This window comes from Schistocerca americana, chromosome 1 (genome assembly GCF_021461395.2).
Source record: "Schistocerca americana isolate TAMUIC-IGC-003095 chromosome 1, iqSchAmer2.1, whole genome shotgun sequence".
NCBI classification, from domain to species: domain Eukaryota; kingdom Metazoa; phylum Arthropoda; class Insecta; order Orthoptera; family Acrididae; genus Schistocerca; species Schistocerca americana.
The window spans coordinates 184,104,448-184,124,604 of NC_060119.1; the positions used below are offsets into that span (position 1 = coordinate 184,104,448).

A 20,157-nucleotide genomic window follows, 5' to 3' on the forward strand; every position below is an offset into this window, starting at 1 on the left:
GGCACTCCGGTCCTGGACCGAATCCGCTCAGGGAATTAACGACGAGTTGGGTTTTCCGACCACATATGTTTTAGCTGTGGTATTTCCGACCGTCAAAGGAAGTTGCAACAGAGGTCGATGTTCTGCCGACCGGTTTTTAATAACAACGTCCCTTCACATTTCATTCAGACTGGCTACACATATAGTACATAGGCATGTTTTAGTGATTTTTATCTTCTTACTTTTACCTTTTTTTGTACAACATTACAGCAGCGAATGATGAAACTTATGGAATTTCTCACTCAATTTTTTATAAGAAAGCCAAGGATTTAAAACTCCTCTTAAATTATTATGATGTCTTTTAAGCTTTTGTAAAAATCTAAGTATCTTTTTCTTCATTTATTTTCAAATTTAACATTTACTGCTTCTTTTTTCAGCTTATTTATCAGAAAGTATGCATTCGGATGTTTATGTTTTATTGAGGAGTTTAGTTACCCGTGCCAGCCTTCGACAAAACTCGTGGTCTTGTGCCTTGGTTAAAAACATTCCCCATTTCAATTGGTACATTAGGATTTTCCATCCACTGATATCTGCGAATTTCGGACCTTTTCTCCACTGGGCATTTCCCATTCCATTTAACCCAGCTCTTGTATTTTTTGACACAGATATTGGTTGCAGTGAAAATTGCAACCGGGATGCTTTGCGAGAAACAGAACCATCACCAGTTTTCAGAAAACTATTACCTTCAGTTAATCTCAAAATGTTTTCACTCAGTTGAACCTTCGAACTGCTGCCAGAGTTCTGCATCGTCCCAGTAGCTTTCCATCTTGTTTTACACAATGCGGCCCAGGAGCTCTCATAATTTGGCATATTTGAGACGAAATTTAAACCTTAATCTTTAAAATCATGAAATTTCACGTAAAAAATTTGGAAAACAGTCAGTACGGTTTCTTCGTGGACTCTCTATTTGCAGTTACGCATTCGTTTCTTAATCATCACATCTGCTTCGTCAGGTGGGCAAGAATGTTGCTATTCAGCCACTACTCTGCCATTTGCAAGTTTTAAACGGCCCTAGTATTTACTCCGTTGGGAATTCACGCACAACCAGTTCGTATACCCATCACATTTTCTGTGCACCTGGTAGCGATGACCATCCTTGAGAAGACGCGGCTTCCCTCTCTTTGTTGTGTTTAATTCCATCACTCACAGTGTATAGAACTCATGTAATTTAGTCCTACGAAAGTACGACGGGCGTTTGAAAAGTCCGTGCAAAGTCCAAGAGATGTCACCACCGGCACGTATCGAGGTCATGTTTAGTTAGTAGCATCTTTGGAAAGAACGCACACTAAGTTTCTGCCGTATTGGTCTATTTCTTTGTGTTTAGCATTCGCGTGAATCAAGGAAGTCGAGTGGTTGTCAAGACATGGACGAAAAAGAATTTCGTGTGGTGATTAAACATTACTTTATGAGAGGGAAAACGCCTCAGGAGATAAAGAGAAGCTTGATAGACATTACGGTGACTCTGCACCTTCGATTAGAACAGTTTATAAGTGGTTTCAAAATTTTCGGAGTGGCCATATGGCCACAAGTGATGCTGAACTTTCTGCACGCCCTGTGGAGATTACGACTCCAGAAATCATTGATAAAATCCATGATATGGTGATGTATGAGAGAACGGTTAAGGTGCATGAAATTGCTAGTGCTGTGGGCATCTCGAATGAATGGGTACATAATATTTTGCATAAACATTTGGACATGAGAAAGCTATGCGCAATATCGGATCCGGGTTTGCTCACGCTTGACCAAAAATGGAATTGTGTAAAGTGTTGCAAGAATGGTTTGCAGCTGTTCAGGAAGAATCCGCAGGACTTTAAGCGTCGTTTCGTCACTGTAGATGAAACATGGATACATTACTATACTCCTGACCCAATCAACAATCTAAACAATGGGCCATTCCTTCAGCCAGGAAGGTTATGGCAACTGTCTTTTGGGATTCGCAAGGGATAATCCTCAATGACTATCTGGAAAAGGGTAAAATTATTACAGGTGAATATTATTCATCGTTACTGAACCGTTCGAAAACCGAGTTGCAAGAAAAACGCCGGCGATTGGACCACAAAAATGTCCTTTTCCATCACGACGATGCACCAGCACACATCTCAGCAGTTGTCGTCCCAAAATTAATGGAAACAGGATTCCCACTCGTTTCACATCCCCCCTATTCTCCAGACTTGGCTTCCTGGGACTACTATTTGCTCCCCAATCTGAAGAAATGGCTGGCGGGACAAAGATTTTATTCAAACGAGGAGGTGATTGCAGCAACTACTAGCTATTTTGCAGACTTGGACAATTCCTATTATTCGGAAGGTATCAACAAATTAGAACAGCATTGGACGAAGTGTATAAATCTAAAAGGACACTATGTCGAAAAATAAAAAAGTAGTTTTTATTTTTGAATTGACTTTTCAAACGCCCCTCGTACACGGTCTGGCGTAAATCAACAGTGGGGAAGGCTCTGGTTGGAGAACCAAAGGTGCAAATGTGCTTGGTCGGAAGTTCCACGGTAACTGCGAAACCTCTAAAAAGGGATGGGAACACCACGGGCAGATAGCCCATGAATGCTGTGTTGCTCTACTTGGGTAAATTGATATGTTCATCCCTTCCAGATGCTCAGGCCGAGCTTCAACTCCTTACAGCCACCACGTGAATGTTGACAGCGCCAACAGTGAAGTTGTGTTTTTACGAAAATGGAACAAGGGAATTTAGATCAACGTTATGACATCAAGTTTTGTATTAAACTTGGGGAACCGCCGAATGTAACAGGCCTATGGAGAACATTCCTTATCAAGAGCACAAGTTTTTTGCTGACACAAATCGTTTTTGAAAGGCAGAGAACACGTTGAAGATGAACCTCGCCGAGGGAGACATTCAGCTTCAAAAACCGACGAGAACGTTGAACCTATGCATGCTCTTGTCCCTCCAGGACAAACTCTTAAACAAGTGTTTTACAAAACAGTCCTTGAAAGTCTGAGGAAAGGGGTGAATCGGGTGAGAGCAGATATTGCGGATAAGTGGATGTTGCATCATGGCAATGCTCCATGTCAGACTGCCATTTTCATCATGTCCTACAGGCCGCGTGTTTACATGATATGAGTCGTTGTGAATTTTTCCCCGAAACTGGAAAATGATCTAAAAGGACGTCATTTTTGGACTCTGGAGAACATTGAAAAGAACGTGACTGACATGTTAAAGGCCGCACAAGTTTAAGCCTTTCAGCGCTGCTACCAAGATTGGAAACGATGACTACGCCGGTGTGTAGCTGCCGAAATGAACTACTTTGAACGGGACAGTATTGTTGTTTGAAAAAAATAAAAACTTTGGTATATAAACAATCAGTCGCATTATTTCTCTCACACAGCTCGTATACTCATGTCCCACCTCTGTTACTCGGTTCGGAAACATTGGGATAATGTTCACACATTTTCCCATGGGATAATATTAGACACGGACAGATGGGGTACACAGATTCCGTCCCCAGGAAGAGGGATGTTGACAGGAAGGGCTGGAACGCCAACCTCTACCACTAACATTGCCAAACCCATGTTCACATGCCAAGCCGTACAGATACTGAATATATATATATATATATATATATATATATATATATATATATATATATATATATATATATATATATTGGCCACGACATCTTGGTAGATGATTGTTGCAGTGTCTGTGTGTTTATGGGTTGCATTTTTTCATATGACTTGTCAAGCCAATGGCAGCACGGCATCTCTTGCCATAATTGTCACAAGTGTATCTGGCTGCTGAGGCAGGAGCAGTGGTAGCATTGCGAAGCTTTTTCTGCCTTAATCTGTCTAACAAGCCTTCATCATGCTTCGACATTCCAGATGATATATCATCACGCCACTCTGGTCTCATGCTAGCCTGTGCCTCCCATCTGTTTGTGTCGATTCCAAAGCTCTCCATCCTCAGAGTAACGTGGAAGGACCGAGTGACCAACGAAGCAGTGCTATCTAAAACTAACTGCAACAGTATTTCAGCTATCTTGAAGCAAAGACGACTCCACTGGCTGGGACATGTCCACCGTATGGATCCTGACAGATTATCACGCGAGGTGATGCTTGGAGAGATCTCTACAGCCAAAAGACCTGTAGGACATCCTGTATTGAGGTTCAAGGGCTCCTGTAAACGAGATACTGGATAAGGCCAGGAAAATAGAGGAAGAAGAGACCATAAGGCCCGTTTCACACTGGGACACTGGTACCAGTCGCCAGTGATGGTCACCGGTAATTGTGGTGAACACTCCTGAATCACCAGTGTCTGACACCGCAGGTATTGCTAACTGATTAATTAGTGAAATGGACTCGAGCGAGGAGGAACTTTTGTTGTAACTTCTAAGGAGGAGGAGGAGGAGGAGAAGAATAAAGACAAAATGTTTATTACACGTACATCCACTGCTACATGATCGGCTGGAGAAAGGATTGTTTTATACTCATTATGTCGTTTGAGGATACGTTAACTATTCAGAGATTGCAGGACATGTCACCTCTTTTAGTCCGTGGAGGAAATATTGCGATCAGTGCTCGTTTTTCCCGCGTGCCGTTCAAGAGTGGAACGGTAGAGTGACAGCTTGTAGGTGGTTCATTGAACCCTCTGCCAGGCACTTTATTGTGAATAGCAGAGTAATCACGTAGATGTAGGTGTAGATGTAGGTGACTTTGCAAACTACTTCGTTAGCCCTGAAGATGAAGTGGCTTGGCAGCAGCAAAAAATGTAACTGCTAGAAATGTTATGTGAACGTTAATGTGGTTAGGCCTCATTGTTCATCTGGCATTGTATTTGGGATGTGCATTGTGCAATTATTACTATGTTAACGTCCACAGCTCGTGGTCTTGCGGTAGTGTTATCGCTTCCCGCGCACGGGGTCCCGGGTTCGATTCCCGGCGGGGTCAGGGATTTTCTCTGCATCATGGTGTTGTGTGTCTTTCATCATCATTTCATCCTCATTCACTTGCAAGTCGCCGTAATGGCGTTAAAGAACTTGTGGAGTGGCGGCCGAACCGCCCCGCGAGGGGTCTCCCGGACACCAATGCCATACGCTCATTTGTTCATTATGTTAACTGCAAGGAATCACATTATTGTGTTCACTGAACTGACTGGAACTTACAATTAAAATTACAGTGTGTCAGGAACTTGTACCTCAATAACATTATAATAAATTAATAAAATGCATTATTGTAGTAGCCTTTGTAAATAACTGTAATTAAGAATAACTGTAATTAAGAATAATATTTTAACTCTATTTTGGACCATATGGTTTAGATTAGATGAGATTAGATTAGATAAGTACTTGTTCCATAGATCATGAATACGACACTTCGTAATGATGTGGAACGTGTCAGGTTAATAAAAGGTGTCTATACAATATATTACATTAGACAACATATTGCATGACACTCATTATTTCAATTTTTTTGTGGGGGGGGGGGGGGGGGGTTGGGAAATTACCCACTTACTATATCTAAAAATTCATCTAATGAGTAGAAGGAGTTGCCATTAAGAAATTCTTTTAATTTCCTTTTAAATGCTATATGGCTATCTGTCAGACTTTTGATGCTATTAGGTAAGTGACCAAAGACTTTTGTGGCAGCACAATTTACCCCCTTCTGAGCCAGAGTTAGATTTAACCTTGAGTAGTGAAGATCATCCTTTCTCCTAGTGTTGTAGCCATGTACACTGCTATTACTTTTGAATTCGTTCGGATTGTTAATAACAAATTTCATAAGTGAATATATATAGTGTGAGGTTACAGTGAAGATTTCTAGCTCTTTAAATAAGTGTCTGCAGAATGATCTTGGATGAGCTCCAGCAATTATTCTGATTACACGCTTTTGTGGAATGAACACTCTTTTACTCAAAGATGAGTTACCCCAGAATATGATGCCATACGAAAGCAGAGAATGAAAATAGGCGTGGTAAGCTAATTTACTCGGATGTATATCGCCAAAATTTGCAATGACCCTAATAGCATAAGTAGCTGAACTCAAACGTTTTTCCAGTTCAACCCCTCATCAATGCATACACCTAGAAATTTTGAATATTCTACCTTAGTTATCGATTTCTGATCGAAGTCTATATTTATTAATGGTGCCATTCCCTTTACTGTGTGGAACTGTATATACTGTGTTTTGCCAAAGTTTAATGAGAGCCCATTTGCAGAGAACCACTTAATGATTTTCTGAAAAACATCGTTTACAATTTCACCAGTTAATTCTTGCCTGTAGGGTGTGATAGCTATACTTGTATCATCGGCAAAACGTACCAGCTTTGCATCTTCGTGAATATAGAATGGCAAGTCATATATATATATCAAGAACAGCAGAGGACCCACCTTAAGGCGCAGGAGAAAAGGGGGCGAGGGATGCAAAATGTGCTTGAAGGTTACTACCCTCCTAGCCACCATTTTGATGCTATAGTCATCGCTTTTGACGTCCCAAATAGCGGGACGACTTGCTACAATGCGTACAGTATAATATATAACGAATGTTTCGTGGCGGGAGCAGGAAGGGGGAAGCGAAAGAGCCGCTTGGTTTCAATAGCTGTGTCAGAAAATTACTCTGAAATGAAGGAGAGCATAATCACAATTTAAATTAAGTCAAATAATTGTTAACAAACGCCGGCCGGAGTGGCCGAGCGGTTCTAGGTGCCACAGTCTGGAACCGCGCGACCGCGACGGTCACAGCTTCGAATCCTGCCTCGGGCATGGATGTGTGTGATGTCGTTAGGTTAGTTAGGTTTAAGTAGTTCTAAGTTCTAGGGGACTGATGACCTCAGAAGTTAAGTCAAACGAAAGCCGAACGATTACAAAATAAACTGTCGACTGAATGCAAAAGCAAAATCTTGCCTACCGATCTGAAGAAAAATGCTATTTTCCTTCAGATCATGTTCTTATGAAAAGTCAGTTAACATATCAGCACTGTCTATTCAGTCGCCGAGGGACAGTGCTGGGACAGACGCAAAGTGTGACACTGGAAGGCAGAAACGTGAATTCAGTCTTCTAAAATTGTGTCACTACGATTTCCTCTTTCAATCATGGCGCGAACGTCGAATTTGCAAATACCGAGACAAAGTGATAGCAGAACAGAATACCAACTACAATCGTTCAGCAGGGCAAAGGCGATGTACTTTATATCTGAACGGTTCAACATAAAACATGTGATGTGGTCCTACTCAAGTCTGGATTTATCGTTAAGTAGGCTCCAACAGAGATAGCGAGGGGCGCGCCACAGAATAGGCAACTCTCTCAACCCACGTACGAGCCCAAGGTACAGGGTACAGGATCACGTTTCTTGTCTTCCCAAACCTTGAGTCGGAAGAATGTATATAAAAGATATACAAAAATTATGGTCATTACGCAATCAGACCAACAACCGGGGCACAATTCTCAATAATCAATAATGATAAGTTAATTCTCAGACCTGTTACGACGAAACACACACACACACACACACACACACATATATATATATATATATATATTTAAACAGTACATATGTACATAAAAATAGAAAAATATAATCATCCAAGCAACAAGCCCAGAATACTAAAGCTGATGGTCGTAAGCTACCAGGTAAACCTGCTGCGGGTAAGACTATTAAATGCCCAGAATTATTTTACCTTTTAAATATTAACAGACATAGATAAAGGACTACAACAAGATAACCGTTGAAGGAACAAGTAGCAGGTGTTACTGACAACAGTGATACTTAGTCGCCAGACCTGCTGCGACCCAGCATATACATACATTAAAAATAAGGAAGGTTAAACAGCAATATATATAAAACTAGTACTACGTTATCTTGCTGACAACGCTAATAATCAGTCGCCAGACCTGCTGCGACCCAACATACACATACATAAAAGGGGCTTAAACAGCAATATATATATATATATATATATATATATATATATATATATATATATATATATATATATATATATAAACTAAAACTATATAATCAACCAAGTCACAAGCCCAGAGTACAACTACTAGTGGCTGTAAAACTTTTGGTAATAACAGTATTTCCAACTGTACGCTGAGTGAGCACTGAACGGCGCTCTGTCGAAAGGCTTTTCTTGTGGATTGCCGTAAACAAATTGTGATTCAACGACGCACGTTAATAACAACAGGAAATATCAACGATGCTCTGTCGAAAGGTAGTAACCTTGCCAAGTGATTACTAATCATAGAGCCGGCCGGTGTGGCCGAGCAGTTCTAGGCGCTTCAGTCTGGAAGCGCGTGACCGATACGATCGCAGGTTCGAATCCTGCCTCGGGCATGGATGTGTGTGATGTCCTTAGGTTAGTTACGTTTACGCAGTTCTCAGTTCTAGGGGACTGATGACCTCAGATGTTAAGTCTCATAGTTCTCAGAGACATTTGAACCATTTTTGAATAATCACAGGGCAACGACGTATTTCGTTATAACAGTAATTTCAACTGTAAACTCATTGAATACTCAACGGCGTTCTGTCGAAAGGCTCTTCTTGTTGCTTGCCGTTAAACAAATTGTCACGAAAGGTAGTAATCTTGTCAACAGTATTTAATAATCACAGAGCAACGACATATTTGGTTATAACAGTAATTTCAACAGGCGTAAGCTTTTTGTTAATCGTTAAAGCAATGTAGTGTTCCATGGGACGCAAAAAAACCACCCGCATGTAATTACCGTTTCCAAAAAGGATCGTCGGACAAAAACGCACAACTTTGAGCCTATACCGAATTTGTCAATCTTTTCTGTAATTATAGAATACATTTTACATTTGTATATTATGACCATACTAGAGAACTCAAATCATCCCTGTGATAACAACATGGATACTGCAAACAGTAATCTTGTGAAGCTCTGTTCGTCTGTGAGACCCAGAAGCTAGTAGATGACGGCGACGTATTCCTTGACTTTCAAAACTCATGCTATGCAGTTCCGCACTGTCGCTTACTGAACAAATTACAACCTTACGGGATATCTTATCAGGTTTAAGATGTTCACAACTTCCGAACAGATAGAACACAACATGTCTTCTTCAAAAATGGTTCAAATGGCTCTAAGCACTATTGGACTTAACATCTGACATCATCAGTCCCCTAGACTTAGAACTACTTAAACCTATCTAACCTACGGACATCACACACATCAATGCCTGAGGCAGGATTTGAACCTGCGACCGTAGCAGCCGCGCGGTTCCGGACTGAAGCGCCTAGAACCGCTCGGCCACAGCGGCCGGCAAACGTGTGTTCTTTAATGGGACGAAACTCACGTATGTTGATTTTTTTTTGTGGTTTTAGGGCGCACAACTACAGTGGTCATTAGCGCCCAGACTAAGTTAGGAATGCACTGCGAGGCACAAGGTTAAAACAGCAACTAAAAAGGGCAACACTATAAAAGGCACATTAACAGGTAAGGTATTAAAAGAAAACAGCATAATCAAATGTCCTTAGACAGGTTTGTCACGTGGATAAAACGAAGAACGCGAGCAGCTGCTCCTGGGTCATCCGCTAAAATGTCATCCAGAGTACATGGCAGGCCAAGATCAACGCGCAGTGTATTCAAATTCGGATAGAACGTTAAGATGTGGCGTACCGTCAGCAATTGCCCACATGGGCAGAACGGCGCCGGCCCAGCCGTCAGCAAATGGCGATGGCTGAAGCGGCAGTGTCCAATCCGTAACAGGGCCAAAACGACCTACTCCCGCCGAGAAGGGCGTGAAGAGGTCGTCCAAGCTGTGGGGGGAGGTTTCAAGGGCCGAAGCTTGTTTTCGGTAAGTGTAGACCAATCGGCATGCCACAGCGATAAAATGCGCTGACAAATGACCCTGCTAAAATCAGATGAAGGCACACAACAAGAACCTGTCCGAGGCTGGAGGACCGCAGCCTTGGCCGCGGCATCTGCAGCTTCGTTCCCAGGGATACCGACATGGCCAGGAACCCACATAAAGGTAACCAGAGAACCGTCTTCCCCAGCTGCTGAAGAGAGCGTTGGATCCGGTGCACGAATGGGTGAACTGGATATGGATCACGTATGTTGAAGCAACTTCAGGGGTGTCGAGGACCGTCACTGTTCACAATATACACTGAAGTGACAAAAGTCATGCGATAGCGGCATACACCTTTACAAATGGCGGTAGTATCGCGTACACAAGGTATAAATGGGCAGTCCATTGGCCGAGCCATCAACTGTTTTCGGTTGATTCATGTGAAAAGGTTTCCTATGTGATTATAGCCGCAAGACGGCAAACAGATTTTGAATGAGGTGTGGTAGTTGGAGCCAGATGTATGGGACATCGGAAACCGTTAGGGAATTCAGTATTCCGAAATCCACAGTTCATGAAGGTGCCGAGAGTACCAACTTTCCGGCATTACTTCTCTTCACAGACAACTCAGACCGACGACCTCCACTTAACGACCGAGAGCAGCGGCGTTTGCACAGTCAGTGCTAACAGACAAGTAGCATTGCGTGAGATAACCATTGAAATCAACGTGGGACGTATGATGAACGAATCTGTTAGAACAGCGCGGCGAAATTTGGCGTTAATGGGCTATGGCAGCAGACAACCGACGCGAGTGCCTTTGTTAACAGCACGACATAGCCTGCAACACGGTAACATGGTCAAATGACTCCCAATTTCAGTTGGTTAGAGATGTAGAGATGATGGTAGGATTAGAGTGTGGCGCAGACTCCATGAAGCCATGGACCCGAGTTGTTGTTAAGAAACTGTGCGCCGGCCGGTGTGGCCCAGCGGTTCTAGGCGCTTCAGTCTGAAACAGCGAGACCGCTAAGATCGCAGGTTCGAATCCTGCCTCGGGCATGGATGAGTGTGATGTCCTTAGGCTAGTTAGGTTTAAGTAGTCCTAAGTTCTAGGGAACTGATGACTTCAGATGTTAAGTCCTATAGTGCTCAGAGCCATCTGCTAAGAAACTGTCGATGCTGGTGGTGGCTCCATTATGGTGTGGGTTGTGTTCACGCGGAAAGGACTGGGTGCTGGTTATGTTCGGCTGCTTGGAGAAAATTTACAGCCTTTCATGGACTTCATGTTGCCAAACAATGATGGAATTTTTATGGATAACGAAAAACTATGTCACTGGGCCACAACAACTATTCGCGATTGTTTTGAAGAACATTCTAGACAATTCAAGCGAATGATTTGCCCCCCTTCCCTCCCCGCCCACCCCAATCGAACATTTATGGGACATACACGAGAGCTCAATTCGCGCACAAAATCGTGCACCGGTAACACTTTCGCATTTATATCAGGGGGTATCCCATGAATTCTTTCTTCTTCTTCAGTATGTGTAAATGAACTAGTGGATAAATTCGGAATTTCTTCACAGTTTTCTGAAGTTATTTGTGAGAGTGTCGCAATGCCAGATAATTTTAATAAAATAAAGGAATTCCTGCAGAGGAATGACGATTGGTTCAAGGATTGGCAAGTCATTGTCAATATACATATTTATATATATAAACTAACGAGACGCTCTTTCTTCGCAATACTTACGGCTGAATGACATGTTTGGCGTACGTTGTCGGTAATTTTGTTTAGTAAGGTTAAGATAAAAGTCAGAGAACAACGTTAGGTAACTGAAATCGTTTCTTTCATATAAATTATAGGTTTTAAGCAGCACATGCCGCTCGCTGATGTACTGCACCATCTAAAGGCGTGAACGGATTGTCCGACTGCAACCCCTAACAGTGGGAACCCTGAGTCAAAAGCTTCCATGGCCGCTCAGTAATCGTCGGGGCGGTGGCGTCAGACCGCTGCGAGTATCAAAAAATCGCTACAGTAGTTTCTGAGAGTAGCCCGTCCATGTAGACAGAAGCGAGCACGGATATATACTGAAGCGCCAAAGAAAATGGTATAGGCATCCGTATTCAAGTACAGAGATATGCAAACAGGCAGAATACGGCGCTGCTGTCTGCAACGCCTATATAAGACAGCAAGTGTCTGGAGCAATTGTTAGACCGGTTACTGCTGCTAAAACGGCAGGTTATTAAGATTGAAGTGAGTTTGAACGTCGTGTTATAATCGGTACACGAGCGATAGCACGCAGCATCTCCGAGGTAGTGGTGAAGTGGGGATTTTACTGTACGAGTGTACCGTGAATATCAGGAATCCGGTAAAACATCAGATCTCCGACATTGCTGCGGCCGAAAATGGATCTTGCAAGAACGAGACCAACGACGACTGAAGAGAATCTCTCTACGTGACAGTAGTGCAATCCTTCCGCAAATTGCTGCAGATTTCAATGCTGGGCCATCAACAAGACTCAGCGTGAGAACCATTCAACAAAACATCGATAAGGGCCCACTCGTGTACCCTTGATGACTGCATGGCACAAAGCTTTACACCTTGCGTGGGCTCGTCAAAACCGGCATTGGACTCTTGATGACCGGAAACATGTTGCCCGGTCGGACGAGTCTCGTTTCGAATTGTATCGAGCGGATGGACGTGTACGGGTATGGAGACAACCTCATAAATCCACAGACTGTTCAAGCCCGTGGAGGCTCTGTAATGGTGTGGGGCGTGTGCAGTTGGGGTGATATTGGATTCCTGATTCGTCTAGATACGACTCTGACACGTGACGCGTACTTAAGCATCCTGTTTGATCACCTGCATCCATCCATGTCCATTGAACATACCGACGGATTTGGGCAATTCCAGCAGCACAATGCAATACTCCACACGTCCAGAATTGCTACAGAGTGGCTCCAGCAACACTCTTCTGGTTTAAACACTTCCGCTGGGCACCAAACTCCGCAGATATGAACATTATTGAACATATCTGGGATGCCATGCAGCGTGCTGTTCAGAAGAGATATCCACCTCCTAGTACCCTTATGGAATTATGGACAGCCCTGCAGGATTCATGGCGTCAATTTCCACTAGCACTACTTCAGAGCTTAGTCGAGTCCATGCCACGTCGTGTTGTGGCTCTTCTGCATGCTCGCGTGGGCCCTACACGATATTAGGCAGGTGCACCCGTTTCTTTGGGTCTTCAGTATAGTTCCAACGAATCCGTTGATAGGCACACCGATATTTCACAAAACGATGTCCCGAAACCGATTTAGACAAATATTATCATTTTTACATTTTTCTGACAACAACCATAAACCGGATAATGCCTACCGGCTTTTCAAAATGCAATTTGTAATTGATTACTTTTCCATGAAGCTTAAAGAAACGTTTAATCTAAGTCAAAACATTTCAATTGATGAAGGAATGATACCGTTCGCGTGGACAGTTTAATTTTAAAGTTTACAATCATATGGCATACTCATTCGGGTACTGTGTGATTTGAATACGGGATACATTTACTCATTCAAGATATATCCCGGCGCTGGGCAACCTTTAGCAAAAACAGTGATGAACTATTCACACCTTTTTACGGAAAGTGGCATTACGTCTACATGGATAATTGTTATAACAGTTGGTTGGTTGGTTGGTTTGGGGAAGGAGACCAGACAGCGTGGTCATCGGTCTCATCGGATTAGGGAAGGATTGGGAAGGAAGTCGGCCGTGCCCTTTCAGAGGAACCATCCCGGCATTTGCCTGGAGTGATTTAGGGAAATCACGGAAAACCTAAATCAGGACGGCCGGACGCGGGATTGAACCGTCGTCCTCCCGAATGCGAGTCCAGTGTCTAACCACTGCGCCACCCCGCTCGGTGTTATAACAGTGTAGAAATGCAGAGAAGTTACTTGGAAAGAAAATTCGAGTTTGTGGGACGATACCGCAAAATAGAGGATTTCCGGAAAAATTAAAGCGCGCAGAAGTCAATGTGTTTGAAGTTTGTCATCAATGGAAAGGTGACAAGCGGCCGGCGACAAGCCAAGTTCAAAATGTTCAAATGTGTGTGAAATCTTATGGGACTTAACTGCTAAGGTCATCAGTCCCTAAGCTTACACACTACTTAACCTAAATTATCCTAAGGACAAACACACACACCCATGCCCGAGGGGGGGACTCGAACCTCCGCCGGGACCAGCCGCACAGTCCCAGACTGCAGCGCCTCAGACCGCTCGGCTAATCCCGCACGGCGACAAGCCAGGTAATCCGAATTTGCGCTGCCGGCACCAAGCGAATAAATTTATACGAGACGTGCGGACGGCAGTGTTGTTATTATAAAAATCATAGAAGTAGTCGAGACACAAGACAAAACAACTGAAAATTAAATTTCGTGTGCAACTACTGAGAAATAACTTGAATGCATTTTTTTCCTAAATAGAATACTTTTATAAAGTAAATACGTTGAGAAGAAAACGTGCCTAGGTTGATGACCGCTTTCGAATGAGAAAGAATTGCACGTGAACACCGGACAAGCAAAGAGAAGATCACAATAAATGCGACTACAGTCAAAACACTTCAGATAAAACCTGTCTATAAAGCATTACTGAGCATACTTATTGCCTACGTCTCAGTTCTCTTAATTGTTATTGTACAAATCGTACCAAAAATGTCGCATTCTTAATAGCTCTTTCATATAATGGTGCCTCAAGTAGCATTATGTGATACACTCCCGTTGCATGTTGAGGTCTTCAGTCCGCAAGCAGGATTGATACTGTTCTCCACGCTAGTCTTTCATGCGCACTTCTTTCCACATCAGCATGGCTACTTACCTTACAGCGATTTTAATCCGTTTTCTGTCACTGATTACTTCTTTCTTCTCTAGTAATGTGTGTTGTGAAAAATGCAAGTCGGCGCCGTTGTTCGGAATCTACATTATAATGTAGATTCCCCTATAACTGGCTGTGTGAGTTCAAAGGTTGATGAAAGAGAACAGCTTACCACGTCCAACAGGACCACGTGTATAGCAGTTTCTATGGTAATGCCTTTTTGTTGTCGGAGCTCCATAGGAGACTATTGTTTCCGCCTGCAGCGTGTGTGTGGTTCCGTTGAAAGCTGGCAACAGTGCTGCCAGCTGTCGGGGGTCTGTGGCGGTTTTCACCAGTAATGATTAATGAAAACTACCTCAGCCGCATTATTACGCATTTATTGTGTTATGACTGGTTTCGTTTCTTTGAACATCTTCATGTTGCCAAGTTATGCCGAAATCAAGACATAAATGCTTTGGTCTATGTAACGTTTAAGATCAAATCCATGAACACTGCTGATCGCTTGGCGGAAGTGTGGCGAGCAGACACGACATGCTGCGTACAGTAACGTTACCAGTTTTATGAAAGCTTTACTTACCGTATTTTGCTCCCTCTACACTTTTTACCCCCTACAGTGACCTCAATCATCACATTAGGTATTCCTTGATGCCTCAGGACGCGTCCCGGCCACTTACACCTTCTTTTAGTCTAGTTGTGCAGCAAAACTTTTTTTTCTCTCTGATACGATTCAGTTCGTCATCGTTACTTACTCGCACATCCATCTAATCTTCAGTAGCACCAAATTTTGCAAGATACTTTCTGAACTGTCTACCGCTCGCATTTCATTTTCATTTAAGTCTTCATTTCAAATACGAATACTTTCAGGAAATGCTTCTTACCACTAGAACCATGCCGTAGTGATCCTTTGCGTCTGCCAGAACTACCGTAGTTGCTTAGATTGACAGAGTGCATAGCATGTCTTTAGGTACCACGACTACACCTCTCGTAATATTATTAACCTCCCATAAAAGGCCTATTCTCGAATTAAACGGAACCATTATAGAATCGCTTTGTTGTCCGTCTGTCTGTGTCTGTCTGTCCGACTTTTAAGAACCCTTTTTCTCAGGAACGCATAGACATCAACTTCAAATTTAAGTCAGATATAATAGTCTATAGGCCCTTGGCACTATAAAACCTTTAAACTCCTAGGTCAGTTCAGTCAGAAGATACGGCCATTTACGTCACACAGTTTAATATTCTAAAACTCATTCATCAAAACCTATAGCGTGCCTCCAGATGACTTAGAATCATGAAATTTGGCAACAGGCAAGGTTTCACAGTACAAGTAAAGGGAAAAAAGCGAAAATTACTTATCTGACATTATATGACACTAAAATAACATTTTTTGTCATTTTTTTATCCGTCTGCCTGTTCGTCTATTAAGACCCTCTTTCTTTGGAAAAGCTTGACGTTTCAAGTCCAAATTTATGTTACATACTAAGGTCTATGGTCTCTTGGTGGTGTAAAAAATTTAAGCTTCTAAGTTAGCGTAATCAAAAGATTCGGTGATTCATGATACATGTTTTGTTATTGACAAACTCACTCATCAAAACATATAGCGTTACTTCCCGTTGATCTTGAATCATGAAATTCGGCAAGAAGCAAGATTTCACAGTACAAATAAAAATCTGAAACTTGTTAAACTGTAATTATATCCAGTGCTGTTTTTCTGAGGGAACGCTGGGGGATGCGTACTTCTAAACTTTTTCGTTGACAAATTAATTTTTTTACGATATTGAGAATTTGGACGAGTGCCAGGGGTTTATTTCACAGACGTAAATTTTTTATTTCATTTTTTCGTGTTGGTAATTGCAATACGATTGACACCAGTGCAGTTTTTGGTGGGAAAATCGATGTCATTGACTGTTTCAAGCACTTCGAAGCTGCGCCAACCGTTCTCGACAACTGAATCGCTGGCAGCCAGTTCGACAAGCATGTAGTACCCTCGCCCGCTAATAGTGGGCGATTGTAGTGCTAACGGATAGTCCGCAGCTCGTGGTCGTGCGGTAGCGTTCTCGCTTCCCACGCCCGAGTTCCCGGCTTCGATTCCCGGTGGGGTCAGGGATATTCTCTGCCTCGTGATGACTGGGTGTTGTGTGATGTCCTTAGGTTAGTTAGGTTTAAGAAGTTCAAAGTTCTATGGGACTGATGACCACAGCTGTTAAGTCCCATAGTGCTCAGAGCCATTTGAACCATTTTTTTGCTAACGGATACGCGTATGCACGTTGATGACATATTGATGACGTCATGGCTAAAAGCAGACGGGTGGTATCCCATGCTTCATGTTGTGTCACCGCCAGACACCACACTTGCTAGGTAAAATGGAAATGTCGTGTGGCTAGGGCCTCCCGTCGGGTAGACCGTTCGCCTGGTGCAGGTCTTTCGATTTGACGCCACTTCGGCGACCTGCGCGTCGATGGGGATGAAATGATGATGATTAGGACAGCACAACACCCAGTCCCTGAGCGGAGAAAATTTCCGACCCAGCCGGGAATCGAACCCGGGCCCTTAGGATTGACAGTCTGTCACGCTGACCACTCAGCTACCGGGGCGGACTCTTGCTAGGTGGTAGCCTTTAAATCGGCCGCGGTCCGTAGGTATATGTCGGACCCGCGTGTCGCCACTGTCAGTGATTGCAGACCGAGCGCGGCCACACGGCAGGTCTAGAGAGTCGTCCTAGCACTCGCCCCAGTTGTACAGCCGACTTAGCTAGCGATGGTTCACTGACAAATTTCGCTCTCATTTGTCGAGACGATAGTTAGCATAGCCTTCAGCTACGTCATTTGCTACGACCTAGCAAGGCGCCATTATCATTTGCTATTTATCTTGTGATGCATGTACCGTCAGACCGATGTTCACCAATTATGGATTAAAGTTAAGTATTTCACAGCTACGTCCTGTTTCTGCTAGTTCATTTCCGTGTCCTGTTCCAGACCTCACGGCAGCCTGCGTGAGCTTAAACGCGTGCCTTTCGGCTTCACCTCGTAGTGGCTTGGCTGTCTTGCCAAGTCACAACACTTCACTTCAGGTATAAGTAATTTTCGCTGCATTATATCCAATGTCGGAGTACCCTCAAACTTTTTTTTTAGAAAAAAAGCGCTGATTATATCACATACAAACATATTTTATCTTTTGCATGTACATTGCGTTCATCATCCGTGAAAAACGTAGTATTATTGCATAGAAACATACTAAGTAAATTGTAGTCATGTTTTAGCAAGTAGATCAAAAAGTTTTATTAAATCTTCTCTCTCTACATATGGAAACTGAAGTCTCCTGCTCGCTTCATTTTGTAGTCTGAGGAACTATTATAGAGATTAGAAAAGGTCTTGGAATTCCCGGGACCAACATCTTGCCAGTATCGATATCGATAACGGGCAAAAATCGTTGAGATTCTCGATTTTCACGGTGGATGAACTAAGTTTGTAACGAACGCTCAGCACTCGCACTTGGCCAAGTATTTGTTTGCACCACCGATGGCACCAACCGAGACTTGGGAGTAGCGGTGTGTAAATTACAATTCCCCTTAGCGTTTGTTTTTTGTTTTTTTGTTTTTGTATTTTTTTTTTTTCCCGCACTGCCGCGATTCGCTCCGGTCCTCAGTCGGGAGAAATCGGTAAATCGATCAAACAGCATGTTTACTTCGGCACGTGCTGGCTGCACAGTGCACCCTGCTACCCAACACTTAACGGCACTCATTTCCTAAAATAATCCCTCAGCTAGAGTTAATTCGTCTATACTCCGTTAATGTTGATTCGCTTTGTGTGCGATTTGCACAATAAGAATGTCGAGAGAGGCGTCGTTAGAAAGTAAATTTGCTTACAGGAAAACAAAATGGTTTATATCTTGCTAGAGAGTTACTTCAGTCGGTTTGCGATATCTCAGCCGTTGCGATGTTTTCATACTTAAATAACTATGTATATTTTTTATATCAGTATATTAAACGTATCTCATACAAATACGCACATGAAAATAAAAACGAAACGCTAACTAGCCTTATTTTCTTACTTTTCAAAGAAATTGATTTGTTGAAACCTCCACAGTTAAGCGAAATGTGACGAGCGACTAACCTTACTACCAGAAGTGAGCACTAATGTAATGACACCGGTACCAGGTAATACTTACAAGCACCGCAATATCTGCTACAGGAAACCTGTGTTTTAAAGCGATACGCATACGAAACAAGCTTTACTGCGTACGCTGGGAATAAATTTATTTTCGTTTTCCCCTGATCGGAGGTTAAATGCGATAGTGTCACGTTAGCGTCTTTGTATTTTGTTGTTGTCATCATTTATGATATTACTGTGCTATTGAAACCCTTACTAAACAGGAATGTCTTTTTGAGACACTTCTATGATTGCGGACGTTTCGTGGATAATACGCTCCCACTCCTGTCCGCTCACTTCAAAAGTTGCCATTCTGCTTGTCTGCTGGACGCCGGATCGATAGCACGCGCTCCATGCGCAAGTACGACGTGTGTCGTTTAACGTTTATATGTTCTTATAAACGATAATCAGAAGGTTTTAATCGTAATACAGCGTTCCTTAAATAGCCTTAACAAATATGTCATAAAACAGTACTTCTTCGGTAGCACTCTAAGCTACGAAAAATTTGCCTCAGTACCGCTATTTCCTTTAAAATGCACTTTTCGAAGTTAATAGTTGTGGAGTCGTTTGCTATAATAATCAAACTACGAAGAAATTAAATGCGGAACTAGCATTAATCGATTTAAATTAACCAAAATTACGAGCATCGGCAGGAGTAGTACTGTTACACATTTTTTCAGTATTTATTTGGTGTTCTACATTTGAAAAGCAATAGAAAAAGGAAAAACATTTAATACACATGCTTGTGAGAAGCATAAGCTTACCCACCTACCTTCGCACGTGTTGCCGAGTGTCAGAGATGCGGACCCCAACATTCACGCCACAGATCTGACTCGGGGTTTCAGAACCAGAGATGTTCGTAGCGCCGTTGCAATACTCTTCGCTCAGTCAACTCTCGATTGCTAGTAGTCACAAACTGGATTATAGCAAAGCGCAGATATTGATCGAGAGGAATAAAATATGAGGTATCTGTAGCTGATGTTTACTTACTTCCAAGGTAATATTTGTAAAGCCACAACAGATAGAACTGCTGAAGTTGTTCTTTAATTGGCTTCGGAAACGAGTGGAGAATGTGATGATTGTGGAGTTTTTTTAAAATTAAATTATATTTTGATTAAATTATAATTCTCTTGTGAAGATTCAGGAATCTGTTGTGAGTTTTGCACCACTTGGCGGGAAGAGCAAAAACTTTTCAAACCCTAAGTACTGTATGTGATAGTTTATATGTCACCTGAAATCGTTTGCAGAAGGCGTAGCGTTCTCGAGATTAAGAACAGAGTTCGCATTGCCGCTTAATTTATTTGTGTCGTGATCATGTTCGATCACGATCGGATATGAGA

General features: G+C 42.7%; 1 protein-coding gene across 1 annotated transcript in view; it reads right to left on the reverse strand.

Moving 5' to 3' along the window:
• LOC124621141 (organic cation transporter protein-like) overlaps positions 1-19,685 on the reverse strand; it is a 67,529-nt gene extending 47,844 nt beyond the window's left edge. Inside the window, exon 1 of the mRNA XM_047147119.1 lies at positions 19,590-19,685. The gene's annotated coding sequence lies outside the window, so the exon portion shown is untranslated. The remainder of the gene's footprint in view (positions 1-19,589) is intronic.
• Positions 19,686-20,157: the final 472 nt, after the last annotated feature.